The following is a 20,694-nucleotide window of genomic DNA, read 5'->3' as shown; positions in this document are numbered from 1 at the left end:
TGGGAAATGTGGTGTCAAGAACACAAAGAGCACACTAGTCTGTGAAACTGTAAAATATTCCATGTTCTAGTTTGTACATACACCCCCTTCTTATTATCATTAAGTAAATTCAGCTTTAGCTGATCAAACTGTCTAACTCAGCATTCTTATTATTAATCTAGTGTTCTGGAGCTTAGGTAATCAAGACTTTTAATCTAAAACTATTATCTCTCAGGATTGGATGGCCTGGAGGAGGTCCTTTGATGATGATAGAGGGTTTAACCATGAAACTAATGGCTCAACATTTTAGAAAGTATATGTCAGAAAGCTATCATTTCCCTTTAGGTATAATTTCACCTGGTTAAGGAACTGGTCATTACCAATAAATATTACTTCTGTTTGCTGGGGGTATATATTAGTGAAGAATACAGGTTTTATGTGTAAGAAATCCTGGGTTCAGCTACCTCCACTAAAATGAAAGAAATAGATGTCTCAAACACATTTAAATACATATAGATAGTATGCTTATGTGTTTAGTGTCTGCTGATTTGTCTTACCTTTACGTAGAGACGGTGGCTCCCATCTTCCAAATTATTAGTCGTTTGTTTGGCATCAGCACCAGAGCCTGGCAGAATGGCCAACAAATAGTTGTTGAATTCGAGGTTATTGTTGAATGACTATTGTGTCTGTGCCAAAACCTCTGTCAACATTTCCAAATAGCTCTGGTTGAAATTGAAAAGGGAACTTGAGAATTATTCAGAGAGTGAGGAAGAGCAAGTGCAAATCAGCCGGGAAGCCCATGAGGTGCTGCAAAGTCATCCACAGACTGTAGAAAAGATATACAATTAAAAAAAATGAACAAAGGTCTCCTCTGGAGCATGGAACAAACGTGGAATTGGAGATTTGGAAGCAATTATCAGGTTATTCCAAGACAAAATCCTTTGTAAGATAAGATGTTATAGAGCACAGAAGCAGCACTGAAGGGGAGTGAGGAATTCCAGTGCCTGTGATAGGCTGATGATTAAGGTCTTGTTGGAGGGCAGCAGGCTTGTATGGAGTTAACAGAACCAAGGATCTGTGCTTTTATTGGCTTCCCTTGTTTCCATTTGTTTGTTTCTCCTCACTTTTTACAGAAGCAAGTTGAATCAAGTTTACTAACTAGAAGTTAACAGAGCTGTCAGTTGCATGCTGAAAGATGCAAAGGTAACCAGGGGACATAGAGAGGGAGGATTGGGTGGCAATGAAAGTGGGGACGACAGTGAATGTGGAGAATCAGACAAGGCCTTCCATTTAGGATGTGATGGGAAGTGGAATTGCCAGGTACACTCTGGAGCAAAGGTGCATAGGGGCAGACGTGGTGTGCAGTCATCTTAGGTAAGAGACTAGGGGGGAATGGGCAACTTATGCTACAGCCATTTTAATTCAATACATGATATTTAGGAAAATCAGAATGGAATTATTTGCTTCCACTGATGTTTCAAAGCTCTCCAACAGGAACCATAAAATCCCACTTTCAAAGCCAGAGGCATGTATCTTAATTGAAGATTGGCATTATATTTCTACATGCTGAAAAGATTGAAGAGAAATGTTTTTGTTACAACAACATCCCAATGACTACCTCTGGATGCCTTAACAGGGATGTGTATATTAAGCTTTGTTTTATTTCTTCTTCTCTTTCTTTCTTTCTTTCTTCCTTTCTCTCTGTCTTTCTTTCTCTTTCTCTTCCTTCCTTCCCTTCTTCTTCTTCTTCTTCTTCTTCTTCTTCTTCTTCTTCTTCTTCTTCTTCTTCTTCTTCTTCTTCTTCTTCTTCTTCTTCTTCTTCTTCTTCTTCTCCTTCTCCTTCTCCTTCTCCTTCTCCTTCTCCTTCCTTCTCCTTCCTCCTCCTCCTCTTCTTCCTCTTCCTCTTCTTCTTTTTCTTTTTCTTTTTCTTCTTCTTCTTCTTCTTCTTCTTCTTCTTCTTCTTCTTCTTCTTCTTCTTCTTCTTCTTCTTCTTCTTCTTCTCCTTCTCCTTCTCCTTCTCCTTCTCCTTCTCCTTCTCCTTCTCCTTCTCCTTCCTTCTCCTTCTTCCTCCTTCTCCTCCTCCTCCTCCTCTTCTAATTCTTCTTCTTCTTCTTCTTCTTCTTCTTCTTCTTCTTCTTCTTCTTCTTCTCCTTCTCCTTCCTTTCCTTCCTCCTCCTCCTCCTCCTCCTCCTCCTCCTCCTCCTCCTCCTCCTCCTCTTCTTCTTCTTCTTCTTCTTCTTCTTCTTCTTCTTCTTCTTCTTCTTCTTCTTCTTCTTCTTCTTCTTCTTCTTTCCTTCTCCTTCTCCCCTTCTCCTCCTTCTTCTTTTTGTCCTTCTCCTCATCCTTCTTCTTCTTCCTCTTCTTCTTCCTTTGCCGACTCTTCTTCCTTCTCCTTTTTCCCTCTACTTCTTCTTTTCCTTGTCTTACTTTTTTCCTTGTCTTACTTTTTAAAATATATGTCTTTAGATCTGCAACCTAAAATACTCTAGGAGTCTTATAAATACTTGTAAAGCCTTTGAAAAATGATCATAAATTCAGCTAATTAGAAGTAAAGCAAAGAAGCATTCTCTTTAATAATTGCACTTAGCATAGGCATGTTGGACCCTCTAGGCCAACTGTATTTATAGGACCTTCATTCTACCACTTCCTTCACCTCAGCTTTGATAGTGGCCTGTCACAAACACTTTTACTGATTAAGAGGCTTAACCAATATTTAAAGATGAATGTCTACATCATCAAAAGTCTTCATAGACAGTGTGGATTTATCTTCAAAATAACCTCACTGTTTGAATTAAACAGTGTTAGAAGTGCCTATCCTTTTAATCTTTACTGTCAGAATTCCTATTAAATTACTTTAAAATCAAAGATTAAATTTCACACAACAACATTTATCTGGTATAATATTACAGAATAAGAAAAATAAAGAAACCTGCATCTAGTCTAAAGGCAACAGATTTTCCTAAAAGCAAGTGAGTCTTATTGTGCTTCTCCATGTAGGATAAGAATATTTAAAGAATGCAGTTTGTCAACTTCAAGCTTTTTTTAGGAGAGTAAGATGGTCTTGTTGACCCAGACTCTGTTTTAAATCAATGCATTGATGAATCATGCAATGTGACCTTCAAAATGATTGTCAAACATCATTGTCAAAAGACAATTACCCTCATTTTAGCACCTTTTCTCACCCTAAGATTTTTAGGTGGAGAGCTTATTTTCTAGAAAAATGCTTAAATAAGACTTGGTCTAGAGAAATCTGTGACTATGTGTTGGCAAGAAAATGTTTTGACAAGTAATGCAACAAGGCATGTGATCACTGGTGCTGCATGAATCCAGCCAACAAAACGTTTTATCAGAATGTGTCTTTTGAACCAATGTCTGTCATAATTCCTAGGCCAAGCATTGCATGAACAGCTCTTCTCAACATGACTGTCAAGAAAAAACGATTTTGATTATCATCTTTCCAGATGCAAATGACCAATAAAGTCACACGTTGAAGATCAAAGCTCTAAAAGTCTAGGACATTACCCTGGGTGAGGTAGGGGTCCTTGAATAGAGACTGAGCCTTTAGATCTGATCAGGTGAATACACTATCCCACACTAACTGCCTAGGCAGCAGATTGACTAATGCATCTGTGACATTGATGGAAATTAGAAAATGGTATCTTGCCGGGCAGTGGTGTGGCACACGCCTTTCATCCCAGCACTTGGGAGGCAGAGGCAGGCAGATTTCTAAGTTCGAGGCCAGCCTGGTCTACAGAGTAAGTTCCAGGATAGCCAGGGTTATACAGAGAAACCCTGTCTCAAACAAACAAACAAACAAACAAAAATCAAAACAAATACAAAACAAAACAAACAAACAAAAGAAAATGGTATCTTACCTTATCTATTGAGTTAAAATAGTGAATTATCTAAAAGTCTGTTCACCAGGAATCAGGGGCTATTTATTGATTCTGAGCTAAATGTTATAATAATGTATTTGTCCTGGTTTGTAAATTATAGCCTATAGTAATTTCAACTCATTTTGTATGATTCTAAATAAGTGAAAAGCATTTATTCTTGAGATATATGAAATTTCCTGCAAAATAGAATCTCAGATTACCAAAGAAATGATGTCTTCTTGATAATAATGAATAATATTCCCAGTATATTCAAGTAAACAAGTTTTAAATATTATTTCATTTTATTACAAAGTCAATAATTTTAAGCAATTTGAAAATGTATTTCTTTTAGTTCAAGTCACTTTATAAGTATTACAACATAATTTTGCACAATTTTGTATTATTAATATTCATATATTAATGTAAACATGCTTATAAAATATACATATACTCATATGATCAGAGGGCACTCAAATTGTCAGTTGATGTTATTTGTGGAAACTAGATTCTATCTTTCATATTTTAAAAGAGCCAGTTCTTTGGGTTTAAATCTGCTAAATTGCACTCAAATCAATCTAAGAATAAACAAAGATTTTCTTTACATGGAAGGAAAACATTTCTTTCTGGCTGCTATTTATGAAAGTTATGCAATAAAAACCAAAGTTTGTATACAAAATGTTTTTATTTGTACATCCATGGCAATTGTTTTGAAATAGCTTGAATGTATAATCTACTTCATGTGAACAAATTAAGGACACTAACCTATATTCTCCCCTGTAATTACCAAAGATACATTGTGCCTGAGATCACTGCTTTTCTGATGTATAATAAATAAACATAAAGAAAATAAAATATTTAATTAACCTAATAGCATCCATCAAATTATTTTTGTTCCAATTCAAATGAGTTCAAATTAATGACACCAATTTCTGTTTATTCATTCTGCTGCAAGGGTGTTTCATATGATATGACTGATTTGAAAAGGTAATATTACCACAACTTCAAACAGTAAGGGGCTGATGAATTCTAATAGATGAGAGTGGCTGGGTGAAGCCGAGGTTAGAAAAAGGCTTTTGTTGGGAAAATTTTTGCTCCATTTCTCCCATCAGTCCTAAGGGAACGTATTAGCTCTGTTTATCATGTATATAGGGAAGACGGTGAACAACCAATGGACTATCCCTGTCTATAAGTATGGCTGCATGTGCAGGGGTTCCAAAGGAAATCAGGCATCTGGCCTGGAACTCATGAGGCAATGTTCCTAATAAAGGCAAGGCAATGGTCCTAATGAAGCCTAGGAAGGGACACTCAGGGAAAGCAGGCAGTAGGCCTAATGAGACAGAGGCAGCCGGCCTAATGGGAAGCAGGCAACAGGCCGAAAGAGAGTAGCAGGCTCCGTTCTGCATTCTCCTTCCTCTGAACTGTGAACTTTTCAAGTGAACCTACCCAGAATCACATTGAGATGCATTTGTCTGACTGGTGCAGGAAAAAGGAACTGCTGTTAGTCCATAATGAGAGTCCATATGCAGTCCATATGCTTTATTTTATTGTGGACTTAGAAGGATTGGGACAACTGGTAAATACTGTGCACACCATCACAAGCAATAACAACCAAATGCCACAGATCCAATTTGAGATGATTCCTGAATTCCTAAGTTTATGGGTTTTTTTCCTCATTCATACTCTTTCCCTCTGGGTATTCATCATTATGATAAAATATTAAAACTTTCACTAAGCATTTGTGAGGATTTAAATGATAGGCATGGATATTGTCTTTTAATTAAAACAAGAAGAATGCAAGTTACAGTTTTTCTAATATTTGATATTCAAAAGGAAACATTTATGTACTTTCCATGGATTTGGGATATAAAATATATAATACATAGCAAAAATATGAGGTTTTTTCAGTTCTTTTTCTTTTATCCTTTTTTCTTTTTTCTTTTTTCTTTGATATTTCCTTTATTTACATTTCAAAATTTATTCCCTTTCCTAGTTTCCTCTCCAAAAATCCCATATCTCCTTCCCCTGCTCACCAACCCACCCACTCCCTCTTCTTGGCCCTGGCATGCCCCTATACTGGAGCATAGAGCCTTCACAGGACCAAGGGCCTCTCCTCCCATTGATGACCGAGTAGGCCATCCTCTGCTACATATGCAGCTAAAACCAGTTTGAACTGCCACATGACTTTTCCCTTCACAGTTTGTATGAAATGGCTGCTCCTTTGTGGTGTTTTCAGAGTAGTGGAGAGACAATGGACATCCAAGATTGGAAAATGCTATCAACAGAATAGACATGGTGCAGATACTAAGCCTGTGAAATCATAATCTGTTTGGCCAGGTAAAGTGTCAATAATGTGAGATAACCAACAAGGTCAAGGGAGCAGAGCAATGAATGACAAAAACCCTTGACAGTCAAACCTGCATGCACACAGCAAGACAGTGTTGGGTGCAAATGAGGAATTAGGGGGGCTGTCTTCTGTCCCTCTGTTACCTGGTGAAAGTTTTCTGGTGGCCTTGTCCACTTACAAGTAAAAATTCAACCTAGAAACTGAGAGTTTAGGTAGAAGTTTGTCCAATAAAGCAAAACAAGCATACTGAATAGAAACTGGAGCCAGCTAACTGTCAAGAAAGGCAGTACAGGTTTGTGGTAGGTCTGTGTTTTTATGAATATTCATGAGATGGATAATATGTCTGGAATTTATGAAGGACCCTTTTGCCTTCTCAAATTATGGTAGACTGAAAATCCCCTTTACACTGTTTCCATGACCCTCTTCAGAAACCCATGGCATCCTTTAAGGATCCTTCATCCTTTAAGGATGAAGACCACTGAGTCATGTGTTCCTTGCAATTGAGAAAGTGTCCCAGTACATTGGTTTCAGGTAGAACATCCATGCTTTCTTGCTGTCTTGCTCCTCTCTGCCTCTTCTCTTGCTCTTTACCTGCTTCCCTTCCCCTTCTCTCCATTCCCTTGCTCGCCCCCCCCCCCCACCATGCACTCATGGCAGGCCTCTACTCCTCTACTCTTCTACTTCTTTGGTCTCTCTATTCCTCTCCCTCTCTCTGCCTCTACTACCCTCTTAACTCCCCTCCCTATACTCTGAATAAACTCTATTCCATACTATACAAAAAAGATTAATTCATCCATTATTTTCACAATGTTCAACCCAAGGAAACATTTTTACATCCAGTAGACACCACTCCTGAGGTACAATGGCAGAGTCCTGTGCTCACTGGAGTGTAACTCCTTGCCCGTCTAGAGGGCACAGCTTCCTAGATACAGTTGCAGTTTTCTTTATTTCCCTCACATCTAATTTGATAACATGGTACCATAGAGTATGCGTGATGTGTGAGATGACACATAGGCAGCCTTGACACCTGGATTTCCTGATGAGGCACAATAGCAATTCACAGTCAAGGGAAATGTTTTATTATTCTTTCATATTCTCCTGCTTATAATGCAATGTACAATGTGGTGACCTCTAAGACTGGTACTGAATGAGAACTGACTGACTAAATATGCTTTTTGAACATTTTTACTTAACCATAATAATTTCATCATAATTATTACTGTTATTATTTCTTTAGGTAAAAACAACAAAGGATGGAAGGTTACCTTTGTATTCAAACAATAGAAGTGTTGTCTATAGTGTCACACTCATAAACACCTCATCATCACAACAGTGTGGAGATTAAGCATGATTCATGAATTTGGGAACTAGGTCTGCAGTGTAACACTATGAAATTTATTCACTTAATTCTAAAATACTCTAGGCCATGTTATTATTCTAGCAACAGCATCAAAGATTATTGCCATGGGCAAATATGGTACATATCATACAATAATATTTACCATAAATGAAATGTAAACATTGTATCTTCAGAAATTATGGTATTTTAATTATGCTAGTCATCTTTTTTTTTTTTTAATTTATTTATTTTTATTATATGTAAGTACACTGTAGCTGTCTTCAGACATTCCAGAAGAGGGAGTCAGATCTCATTACCGGTGGTTGTGAGCCACCATGTGGTTGCTGGGATTTGAACTCTGGACCTTCGGAAGAGCAGTCGGGTGCTCTTACCCACTGAGCCATCTCACCAAGGTGGCTTGACTTGTTTCTAGAGTTATTATCAGAGAAAACCAACCTCAAGTATTCAGGATGTGATTCTTTTTTATTTCAAATTAAATTAGAAGGGAAAGAACCCACAATAGCAGAGAATAATATGTCTGACATGTGGTTTCCCTTCAGGAGATATTGAGTTTTTAGGTTTTACTAAGTCCCTTGGAAGCTTTAGGGTTCTTATGATGCCTGGAGTCAATTTTGAGCAACTTTCCAATTTACTTTAGGGAATCTTAATTCAAATTCAACAAAACACTGAAAAAAGGAAATCTTTGGGGGCAATCATGCTTCTCCAAGGGCATCAGGATGAGAGTCCCTGATGAAGAGATGGAAGATGTAAATAACACATCTCTGTATCACTCTGTAATAAGTTTAATGGCAATGATGTTAGAACACTATTGTAAACTGTATCCATTTAATTGAGATGTTAAGACTGGGTCTAAAGATCAAACACATGTAGGAAAGCCTTCATTGGATACACAACTTTCATTTAGAGTCTCTATTTTTTTTTTCTGATTTTTTTCTTTACTATTTGTTATTAACTTTTCTGACTATGTGGTCATCAACTATAACCAGAACAAGAGTTTGTGTTATAGTTCCATCAATGCTTGCTCTCTCCATTCAAGAAGACACTCATTCGGTGCCAATCAAGCTTCATTCTAGACATAGATGACATTTGTTAAGAAGAATCCAAGGTGCCTGTTTACCTGCTTCTGTCCCAACTGAAATTATAAAGGTGTTCTATGCCCTGCTGTATTATGTTGCCTTACAGCTTTGAAAGGCTTATGTATATTGAGGTGCTATCAGCACTCCTCATTCATGACCACATTGTGAGCCATTGGTGATGTCTTAGAATCTCTTCTGGTTCCCTCTTTCTTTCATACAAAATTCTTCGCTAAAGGACAGTTTTCCATACCAGTCCATTTACATTGAAATTCAAAATAAAATAAGAGAAATAGTTCAGTTGTTAGTGTTATTTGATTCCTGGAGACATAAAGAAATGTAAACAAAAGAAATTCTCTTTGCTTCCTCTATTATAATAATCTCAAGACTACTGCCTTACTTGCTGAATTTAAATCTATTCTAGTCCCTGTTACTTTTGACCCGGTTACCTTGCTACCTGCTATCTTTGATAGCCAAACATTTTGAATGTACCTTCTTAGTCATCTGAAAAACACTATAGATATTATGGAAAATTCTCGTTTCCTCATAGAATATTTTAGATTCATAAAATTCTTTTCCTAACACGGAGTGACTTATGTCTCCAGGGGTCTGGGTACCCTGTTAAGGATCTTGTACTTATGTCTCCAGGGGTCTGGGTACCCTGGTAAGGATCTTGTACTTATGTCTCCAGGGGTCTGGGTACCCTGTTAAGGATCTTGTTCAGAGTCTAAACTCCACTTGATGAGTATGTGCTTCTTAACGAGTACAACCAGGAGACCGATTATTGTGGTTGTTTTCCTAACCAATTAATCATACTGTCATATTATCTTTGATTAGTATTTAAGACTAAAGAGCTTTTCACTGTAAAGACAGGCTTTCTTCCCGGTTTGTATAGTCTTGTAAATGGAGGCACAGATTTTGAAAGGAAAGTATTGCATTTTACTTAATGAGTCTTCCTCATATCAGAATTAGAAATAGAATCTAATTATTGAGTCTATGATTATCCCCTGATCCATATATCATTCTTCTCAATTCTTCTTATACAAAGTACTATTTAAAATATAACACAAGTATTCACTCAATATCATGCGACAAAAGCCAGTCAATTAAATTCTGTCTCATCACCTTTAATCTTCTTTGTCCTACATCAATATATATTTCACTTGGGTGTCATTGTCATCTTGGATTCACAATAGCCAACTAAGCCTCTCATAAGGATGACAACATTTCTTCTAACTTCCTTTGTTTTAAAAGATTTAATGAATAGTCCTGCAATTTATCTTAAATTATTTCTGAATAATCACTACTGTGATTCACAAAGATAAAAGAGAAGACATCTTCTATCTTAGTCCCTTGTCCTTGGAATATTTTGTCATGATATAAATTATTTTAATGTAGATATTTAATTTAATGAAATTTGTAGTGATGACAAATGCGTAAGCTTTTAACTGCGAGTACAAAAATCCAACACAAAACTTCAACAGTCTGCAAAAAGCCACTGAGTGATAACTCTATAGCAAATTGAAGCAGTAGATTATGAACTCTCAACCTACATATCATCTATAATTGGATTGTGTCTTATAAAATAAGATGATATCAACTACTATGTTACAGAAAGCCTTCCAATGGCATTGTTTCCTTTAAATGTTGAATATAATGTCATATTTTACCTGCCTATAGTAAAAACCATAGGAAAAATAGTTTCAAATATATAATGATGTTGTATAAGAAAGGATAGCTCTAAGCAATTTTAGTCATGTACTTGCCAAATATATTAAAATAATAATTTTATACCTGTCTATTTCTATTTGTGTTCTAAAAAGGGTTCTGTACTTGAAGGAAGCAAATGTGCTCAAAATCTAAAAGAATTTTTCTAATGAACATGACGATAGGTGAGCCATTCTCAACAGCTTGCATATTAGAAATCACTGAACTATACATGGGAACAAAAGCAGGTTTCGTTGGCTGTTTGAGAACCCAGGAACCAAATGTCATTGAAAGCCCTTGCTCCTGTGTAAACAGAAGATTAAAAGAGGGACTTGAGGATGGCACAGCAGCTAAGAGTTTCTATTGCTCTTTCAGACCTGAGTTAAGTCCTAAGGTATTACAATATTATTGAAAGGGCAGGGAGAACAGAAGAAATTAGACAGAGAAAATGAAGAAGAATTGCAAACAGAAATGTTCAGGGAAGTTTGGTGTCTTGAAGCCATTAGTTTTGCCAAATGTCAGGGTGAACCTTGAAGTTGTTCACTGCAATTAGCTGATGTGGACTCTGTCTGTGGATTGTGGAGTCTACTGGTGGAGCTTTACAAAAAACAAGACGCTTTCTCAAATAAAGCAAATTGAGTATTTTTTAGGAGGAAGATCAAGTGCATTTTTTAAACACATGTAGAAGAAATTAAAACTTCTCTATTGTGATGGCATTGACAACGTTAAAATAGGGAAAGGAAAACAAACTTGATCTTATTTTACAGCACTTTAGAGTTCTAACTAACATAAATATTTTCCATTGAAGAATGGAAGAAGAGAACGTTTATAAAACATGCGTACTTTGTCTGACTGCTGTACTTTTAAAGATTCAGTAAACTCTAGTGTTTCTTCCAGCTTATCCTGCAGTACTTATTCCTTCTTACTGGCTTGTTGTTGTGTTCTTCTTGTCCATTTTCATACACAAAACAAATATTCTATTTCCTTAAAGATAGATTTTTCTTTAAAAACCTGACTGTAGTGTGCACACACACACATACACACATCCTATTTCCTCTCCCACTTTCTATATTTAAGCAAGAGGTTTCAAACACACACAAAAAATATAATATCACATATTATACAAACAACCAATTTTAGGTACAGACTCAAAGAAACATTTCCAGGAAGAAACATGACTGTGGGCATACTAGGTAGATTTTTTTGTGTTTGTTGATCTGACACAAAACAGCTTAAAGGAGGAAAGTTTTATTTTTAGCTCAGAGCTTTAGTTAATTGTGACAGGGAGGAATGATAGTTGGTAGTTTCTGTCACGGTCACCAGAAATCAGGAGCCTGGGAGAATATCAGCAGTAGCTCACCCCCCCCCCAACCCATACTTTTGGGTTACCAGCATGTGGAAGGACATCTTCCATGGTTCTGGATGATCTGTCCCACTTCCTTAATCCTCTCTACAAAGGCCCTGCGGTCACATCCAGATGTATCTTAATGATTTCCCTGGCCCTTCTCAATCCAGTCACTTCCATCATCATAGAAGATATGCAAATATAATTAAAAATTTAAGATAAACCCACTGACGCTACAATCCGATACCATGTATTATTGTAAAACTAAGAACTGCTTAGGAAATGACTTTGCCTTTTTAATAGCAAGGTTACAAATAGATATGCTGTTTAGAAAACATACCCTGAGGAAGGAAAAATAGATAACATTGATGTGACAAAAGATCAAGCCCCAACATATGCAAGCACCTGCAAGCTCATGAAATAAGAATATGCCTATACAGAATGGCTGAGATAATTTAAATAGGCATTTCCCAAAATAAAATCCTTAAGGCCAGTAATCATAACACTGCACTGAGTGTGGGGTCCCCAATGGAGGAGTTAGAGAAAGGACTGAAGGAGTTGAAGGGGTTTGCAACCCCATGGGAAGAACAACAATATCAACCAACCAGACCCCCTTCCCCCAAAGTGCTCCCAGAGATTAAGCCACCAAGCAAGGAGTACACATGGCTCCAGCTGCATATGTAGTAGAGGATGGCCTTGTCATGCATCAATGGGAGGAGAGGTCCTTGGTCCTATGAAGGCTTAATAGATGCCCCAGTGTAGGCAGGGAGGCAGGAGTGGGTGGGTGGATGAAGGAAAACTCTCATAGAAGCAGGGGGAGGGGGATGGGATAGGGGGTTTCCAGGAGGGGGTTAAACCGGGTAAGGGGATAACATTTGTAATGTAAATAAAGAAAATATCTAAAAATCAAAACCAAACCAAACCAAACTAAAACACACTCACTATGAATGAAATGTAAGTAAATTAAAAAATAATAAATAAATAATGTAGAAAAATGGAAGTTAAAATCATACTGAGCATGTGCACGCACCCAGAATGAGACCACTCAATCTAAATGTCAACCAAAATCTGACCCAACTAAACTTAACACTCACATGGAATGCATTCACTGATAAGTGGATATTTGCCCAGAAGCTCAGAATACCCAAGATACAATTCACAAACCACATGAAGCTCAAGAAGAAGGAAGACCAAAGTGTGGATACTTCTGTCCTTCTTAGAAGGAGGAACAAAATATCCATGGGAGAAGTTACAGAGACAAAGTGGGGAGCAGAGACTGAAGGAAAGGCCATCCAGAGACTGCCCCACCTGGGGATCCATCCCATATACAGTTACCAAACCCAGACAGTATTATGGATGCCAACAGGTGCTTGCTGACAAGAGCCTAATATAGCTGTCTCCTGTGAGACTCTGCCAGTGCCTGACAAATACAGAGATGGATGTTCTCAGCCAACCAATTGGACTGAGTACAAGGTCACACCCCAATGGAGGAGCTAGAGAAAGGACCAAAGGAGCTGAAGGGGTCTACAGCCCCATAAGAGGAATAACAATATGAACCAACCAGTACCCCCAGAGCTCCCAGGGACTAAACCACCAACCAAAGAGTTCACATGGAGGGACCCATGGTTCCAGTCACATATGTAAGCAGAGGATGGCCTTATTGGACATCAATGGGAGGACAGGCCCTTGGTCCTATGAAGGCTCCATGCCCCAGTGTAGGGGTATTCCAGGACAGGGAAGCAGGAGTGTTTGGGTTGGTGAGCAGGGAGAGAGGAGATGGGATAGGGGGTTCTTATAGGGGAAACAAGGAAGGGGGATAACATTTGTAATGTAAATAAAGAAAATATCTAAAAATCAAAACCAAACCAAACCAAACTAAAACACACTCACTATGAATGAAAATGAGCTGCCCGCAGTTCCACTCCCAGGGTTTACGCATCAGATACTCACTCTTTTCTTCATTAAACAAGTTGCCTGAAAATGTCCCTGGCAGTATATTTCTAACACCATAGAAAATGGGAGGTAAGCAAATATCCACCTGCATTAAAATCAATACATACACAGTGGCTTGTAACAATAATAGAATGGAACAATGTATCATCTTGAATGTAGAGAACCCTAATAACCAGATTTTGCTCACAAAAGAAGAGACTCTAAATCATATACTTATAATTTTATCTAATATTATCACCTTTGAAATTGATATAATCCACATTATTGACGTGAGAATCATAGTTACACTTTCAAATGTGGTGGTGCTTACTGAGTCACCATGTTGCTTTAATTCTTGCTTTGACACTAATTTCTAATATGTATTGAATTCCTACCAACCCAGTGATCTCTTCACCTAGCCTGCAGAATATGTCAATAAAAAACCTTATCTAAAAGTGAAAATAATAGATAAGTGGTGTGTTGACAACACAGCTCAAGGTTGAAATAGGCATGTTGCTCTGAATGTGTGACTATTCTTCCTGTGGATCGGAGAGCTCGCCTGATGCTTCCCTCCTTGACTGGCTGAAGGAACAGTTGGTTTTAAACATACCCTTGTAGATATATGCAGAACACTTGGAAAATGTTTGTTTGTAGAGGTCACATCTTCATTACTTTAGGCCAGAAGACATTTCACTTTTGGTATTATTTAATAAGAATATTGCTGCTCTGTTAGAAGGTTTGGGCAATTCTAATTAAATGGAATTAGTCTTGATGTTACCTCTGTCTCCGCTGTCAGAATCTATTCTGTGTCCCGTGAAAGGACTTGTGGAGCAGAAGCTTGCCTCCACTAACTTATTTCATTCAATTAAAATTAAATTGCACAATTGATGTTTTTCTTGTCTTTTCTATATAACATTTTAGTTAATTGCTTAATTAAAACTGAAGCCTGACATTTGTTCCTTTCTCTTTAAGAAAAAAAAAAAAAGGAAAAGGAGAGATTGGAGCAAGTTCCTTGCCACTTTCCCAAATGTTGTAGGAATAATTGCCACTACCAGGAAAGAAATGGATTACCCCCTTCCCATGAAGGGCTTCTAAACACATACAAGATTGTTGACTCAGAGCCAGATGCCAGTTTCTAAGACGATATAACCATGTGCAGCAAATGCCTCCAGTTTTCAGTGCACTGAAAGTAAATCAATAATCCAGGCTATCATCTTTCTTTCCCTTAACATCTTTAGCGATTCTTGGCTGCCGTATTGGATGTTGCCCTGGCCTTTATGCTAGTGATCCAGTCTCCACCAATATAATAACTAACAGTTATACACTATTTACTTTTTGGTCCCCTCAACATCAGTTTTTTTAAAGGTATTGTTCAAATATTGTTGTTCAAAGAGGTTAGAGAGATAACTCAGCTGTTCAGAGCCCTTTCTGCTCTAACTGAAGATGTGGTTCAGGCCTACTCACGAACACAGTGGCTCATAACATTCTTCAATTCCAGTTACAAGGCATATAAAATCTTCTCTTGGCCTCACTGGACACATGACACACATGTGGTACACATACATATGTGCAGTCAAAAGCCTCCAGCTCTTGAAAATAAATAAAATGCGATGGGCTGAGAAGCACCTAAAGAAATGTTCAAAGTCCTTAGTGATCAGAGAAATGCAAATCAAAATGACCCTGAGATTCCACCTTATACCGGTCAGGTCAGAATGGCTAAGATCAAAACCACAGGTGACAGTAGATGCTGGCTAGGATGTGGAGAAAGAGGAACACTCTTCCATTGCTGATGGGATTGCTAACTGGCACAACCACTCTGGAAATCAATCTGGAGGTACCTCAAAGAATTGGAAATAGATCTACCTGAAGACCTAGCTTTACCACTCTTGGGAATATACCCCCAAATTTTAAACATTCTTTTAAATATATTTTTGTTTGCTCATTTCTTACATTTATGCAATGCACTTTAGTCCCCTCATCACACTGTCTTCCTTCAGTTCTCTCTGATGCTCTCTAGTTTCCGTCCCACTTTAGTTTCAGAAGATCTTTTCCCCATACATACTAGAGTCTGGACTGTGTGAAGGTCTTGTTCCGTACCCATAGACACTATGCATTGCTGAGTGCAAGAGGCACGGTGTGTACAGAAGGTGTAAAATTTCATTTTACAAATCTACCTTCAACTCTCTGCCTCCCACACTCTTTCCTCCCCATCTTCTGAGCCTCATTGGAAGAGGTTACACATGATTCTTTTATGGCTATGCACTCACAGTTACTTATACTTCACAATTTATACTGTTAAAATCATTTTATCTATCAACTTCTTTGATAGTCATATCATGCTCCTCTGTAGTTACAACTAGGTACTTGGCGGGGGGGAGTGAGGAGTAGAGGTGAAAAAAAGAGTTAAATTATTTGCACAGTTAGAAAATGTAGAAGCTTGGATCTCTAACCAGCATAGAATTTTCCACCCTGGTAATTTATTTCTGGTAGTCACTCTGTTTCTTATGTAACACGTTTTTTATTGTGTTCAAGAATAGTTATCCACTGCGTAGCGTTTCTTTGAAACAACAGGGTGTATGTTTCCCATTTGTTCATTAAATCATCTGAGGTTTATAGATTGTGTATCACATGATATTTGCCAGGCATATATCAATGTGACAATGTGTTCCTTATTCCAATATAGCACAAAGACAAGATATGAGTAAAAAATAAAAAATAAATAGACAAACATGGAATTGAAAATGACAATTTAAAAACATTCTCTCTGCAAGGCAATTTTCATTTTGCAGGTTCAGAATAGGTGAACTTCAGCTACTAATGTACACTTCTATAAAGCCAATCTTTCAACACAGTGCTTATTTCAGTTACTATCGTACTTAGCTATGAGTAGCTGTGCAAGGTATCAAGCCATCTGCTGCTCTTCAGGCCACAATGTATATATGTATATATATGAAAGTATATATATATATATATATATATATATATATATATATATATATATACTATATATGATATAGTGTGTGAATATATATATGTTATAATATATATTTGCATATTGAGGGTGTCATTGGCAAATAACAAGACACTAGCTCTTTCAAAATCTACTAGTGATTGATTTTTGTCCATGTGTTATTTGGGTCCCAGTCATAGGTTAAAATCTAGTATAGTGATGCTTCTCACCTCTCAGTGCTAAACCCATGTGACCTTTAACATCAAAACATAACATTTCAAAGAAAGAATTGAGGGAGGGGGAGATGAATGTGCCAAAAAGAAAGCAAAAGTGGTAATATGGATAGGGAAATTCAAATTGAAAATAAATGAGTTACAGAAGAACTGGCTATGTTGACAGTGTGTCCATATGAGAGTCGGCCTTGATAGCCAGGGGAATTCAGTGAAGGCAAATTTACTGACATAAATGAGAAAAATGATTTTGACAGAAAGGATGTACATTTCAAGTGAAAGTCTCAAGCAAAAAAAAAAAGCTGTAGAATGGCAAACTCACAAGACTATCCCACGGTGCCAACAGCACACAGAGCTCATGCTACAATAGATGGAACTGATTCAGACTCAGAAAGGAGTATAACAGTCTGCCAAGGCACGAAAACCATTTTGCTATGTGTTATGTATCATCCAAGGGGGAGGGGCAGGTGCTTGTCACACACCTTGGTTTCATCAGCTCCTTCTTTTAGTGGTTTTAAGGATGTAACTCAGAACCCTGGACATATCAGACAACTATTCATTTATTCATTTGTTGGTTCGTTCATTCATTCATTCATTTACATACCAAATGTTGTCCCCTCCTTCCCCAACCCTTCCTTGCAGAGTTCCTCCCTCTATCCCCCTACTGGGGGCAGCCCTCCACTGGTATGCCCCCACCTGATGTAATCTCTACAGGATTAGGCTCATCTTTGCTCACTGAGGCCCTTTGCTACATAGGTGTCAGGGCTTTGAACCAGCCCTTGTATTCTTTTTGCCTGGTGGCTCAGTCTCAAGAACACCCAGGAGTCTAGGTTAGTTGACACTGTTGGTCTTTCTCTGGGACTGCTATGTCTTTGAGGGCATTTAATCCTTCCCCTGACTCTTCTATAGGTGATTTCAACCTCTGTCTAATGTTTGTGGATGTCTGCATCTGTCTCAGTCAGCTGTTGGGTAGAGCCTCTCCTAGGACTGCTCTGCTAGGCTCCTGTCTGCAAGCACAACACAGTATTATTAATAGTGTGAGACATTTGTGCCTGTCCCATGGGATGTGTCTCAAAGTCAGAGAACTCAGACTTCTATGTCAAGCCTTAGGCATCTCTCTCTCTCTCTCCTTTCTCCTCTCTCTCTCTGGTTTATATGTATATGTGACTGTGTATACATGCATGTGTATAGTGTGTCTATGTCTCTGTATGTGCACATGCATGTCACCCCATGTGTATGTATATGTGTTTATGTATGGGTGTGCGCTGTATATACATATGTGTGCAGGAGTATATATCAGTGTATGCAAGTCCACAGAAGGATGTTAAGAATCTCCCTCCATGGTTCTCCCTCTTACTGTCTTTGAGACAGGCATCACACTGAGCCTGAGGCTATTTATGATCGACCGCTAGCCACCCATCTCTGAGATCCACATCTCTGCCTCCCAACAGTGATGTTATTAAGGATGCATAGACATGGCTTCCTTCTAGAAGGATGCTGAGGATTTACATTGAGTCCATCTTCTTAGACGACAAGTGCTTTGTGCCATCTCCCAGACCCTTAAGCAATTCTTATTTTTCAACACAGTTTTATTAGCATTTGGGAATTCCACATGGTGCACCCATTTCACTCACCTCCCAGTCCTCCCATATTGATGCCCACACCTACTGAAACTCTCATCCAGAAAAACGAAACATTAGTTTCAATTTTTTTAATGTTTTAAATGACAGTTTTGCTAAATTATTTACTAGTTTTTGTCTTATATTTTCAGTTTTCTCTATATTTATTATCTAGTATTTTAATGCTTTAAATGTTTTTATCATCATGCGATTATTTTAATTTTCCCATTGAATGAATATTAAAATTTGCACAATTTCAGTATCCTTTGTGATATTCTCAAGTCTTGACCACTGTGAATGCTGAAGGTTGCCTGTACAAATGAGGCAGCCCCAGAGCCTGAACAAGTGACCCATCTCCTTTCTGGTATTATCACCCTACTGAGAAATGACTAAACTAATATTCACATACCTCCTCCTAAATTATCTTTTGAATATAATTTGGTTTCCTTCTATGTAGTTGTGAACTAGTCACAATCTTCCTCCTCCTTATAGCAATATTGTAGCATCGTCCTGCCTTGTCCCACAGCTGATTTTCTCTACATCTGCAAGCACTTGGTTTCCTCTTAGAGTATTCAGACCTTGCCCTATACTCTTCCAGTGTCAACTCAGAAATTAAGATCACGATTAATTTTTTCCTGCTATTTAATCATTGTAATTATTAGTCACACTATTAGGTATTTTTCTCAATGATAATTCAGTACTAAACACCGACACAATGTTATCAGTTGCATGATGTCCACGGGACTGCTGGGTCCAACGCGACCAACCTTATTTCAAAGTGTGAGAGTTACAGCTTTACTCGGCTCACCTTTAATTTTCCTGTAATGTCGGAAGGTGGACAGCGGTGGGGTATGGCTTCTATTGAGTTACCGGGATCATGCCTGGCTCACTAATGTTTTCATATGGGGTGAGAGTGAGGGCTGGCAGTTCCACGTCAGAATTCGTTTCTCTCTGTGTTCTCAGCACGATGCCTTCCTCCTCCTTTCTGTGATCAGCCTGAGGCTACTGTCAGCTCCTTCCTTCCTGTGGTTCCCTCTATGCCGTTGTTCAGTGGCTAGCTCAGCTCCATTTCCTCTGTCACCGTGGATCCATCTGTTCTTTGTAGCTCATCACATACCAGCTCTGTTTCTGTTTCTTTCCCTTTAGAAGATTCTCACTGGACAGATGTTCGCCGTCAAGAACATCCTCCTACAAATTTGCCTTCTTCGCACTAATGTTTCGGATTTGTAAAGGTTTGTATTTCTGGTTGGGCCCTGAAAGAAGCAGAAAGGAAAGCTATGTTCACAGTACAAGAGAGTTATTAGCCTAGGGAGGGAGAATGTGTGAGGAAAAAGCCTTCTAGACTGAACACAGCTCCGAGGAAGTTTTTCCAAGGCGAGGTAGTTTTCCAGCTATGGTGACCACTGATGCAAGGAAATGCCAGGTTCCAGCAGTTCCACTGTTTAACCCTTAGCTTAGAAAAGTAGTGGGGAACAACACTGGCCTTCACCTGATCCTTGCCATAAACCTCAAGGTTGTGGATAGGGCAGCTTAAAGCTGCAGACAGCTTCAGCTATCACAGCACTCTTTTTCAAGAGTGGGAGGACCATGCCCTGATGGCCGCAGTATCTCCACAGGGTCCTGGCAGCACCTGTGTGGTGCTGAAAATGCTCTGTCAATGACTTTAATTTTCATGGTATGTAGCACTACGTGACATAATAGGACAATTCTCATGTTAGCAAATAATGTACTCAGAGCATATTATTCTAATCCCTGCTCTCCAGCCTCATTTCTACATTCCTCTCTCCCGTTAGTCCTCTCTGTTTCCACAATCAGTTTGTTTCTAGGCCATCTACCAGGGAAATCAGCGTGAAGACTCCTAAAATACATGGAGATTTATCAACCCTGTGACACAACTATACTGGCCCTGGTTGTTCACCTGGAGCACTTCATGTCAATCCATCTTAGACGTATTCGTACGTCAATGTTTGTGATGTTATTTACAATGTAGAAAATAAGTCATGTGTCTGTCAATAGGAAAATGTATACAGAAACTGTGGATTGCATAAATATTTATTGATGTTTGTGTTGCTGAGAACTGTCTTCCCTTGTTATACAGCTCTCCTGGTGATTTACATACGGCCCCTCTGAGTTTACCAAGTGAAGTCTAATGCTCGGACGTGCCCCTTGCTGCCTTAAACCTTCCAGGCTGCAAAGCATAACCCAGGTGTGTTTCCTTCCCAGTCTCAGCCTTTGTTCTCCGAGATCTGTCTTTCTAATCCAAATTAAAGTCTCAGTTCT

At 38.4% G+C, this 20,694-nt stretch overlaps 1 pseudogene; it reads left to right on the top strand.

Annotated features, from left to right (window-relative positions):
- Positions 1-19,644, top strand: part of LOC147005429 (uncharacterized) — a 169,446-nt pseudogene extending 149,802 nt beyond the window's left edge.
- Positions 19,645-20,694: the final 1,050 nt, after the last annotated feature.

The sequence above is a fragment of the Mus caroli genome, unplaced genomic scaffold (genome assembly GCF_978045245.1).
Source record: "Mus caroli unplaced genomic scaffold, Mus_caroli_1 scaffold_3, whole genome shotgun sequence".
In the NCBI taxonomy this organism is placed as follows: Eukaryota; Metazoa; Chordata; class Mammalia; order Rodentia; family Muridae; genus Mus; species Mus caroli.
This window is presented reverse-complemented; position numbering and strand designations above follow the sequence as displayed.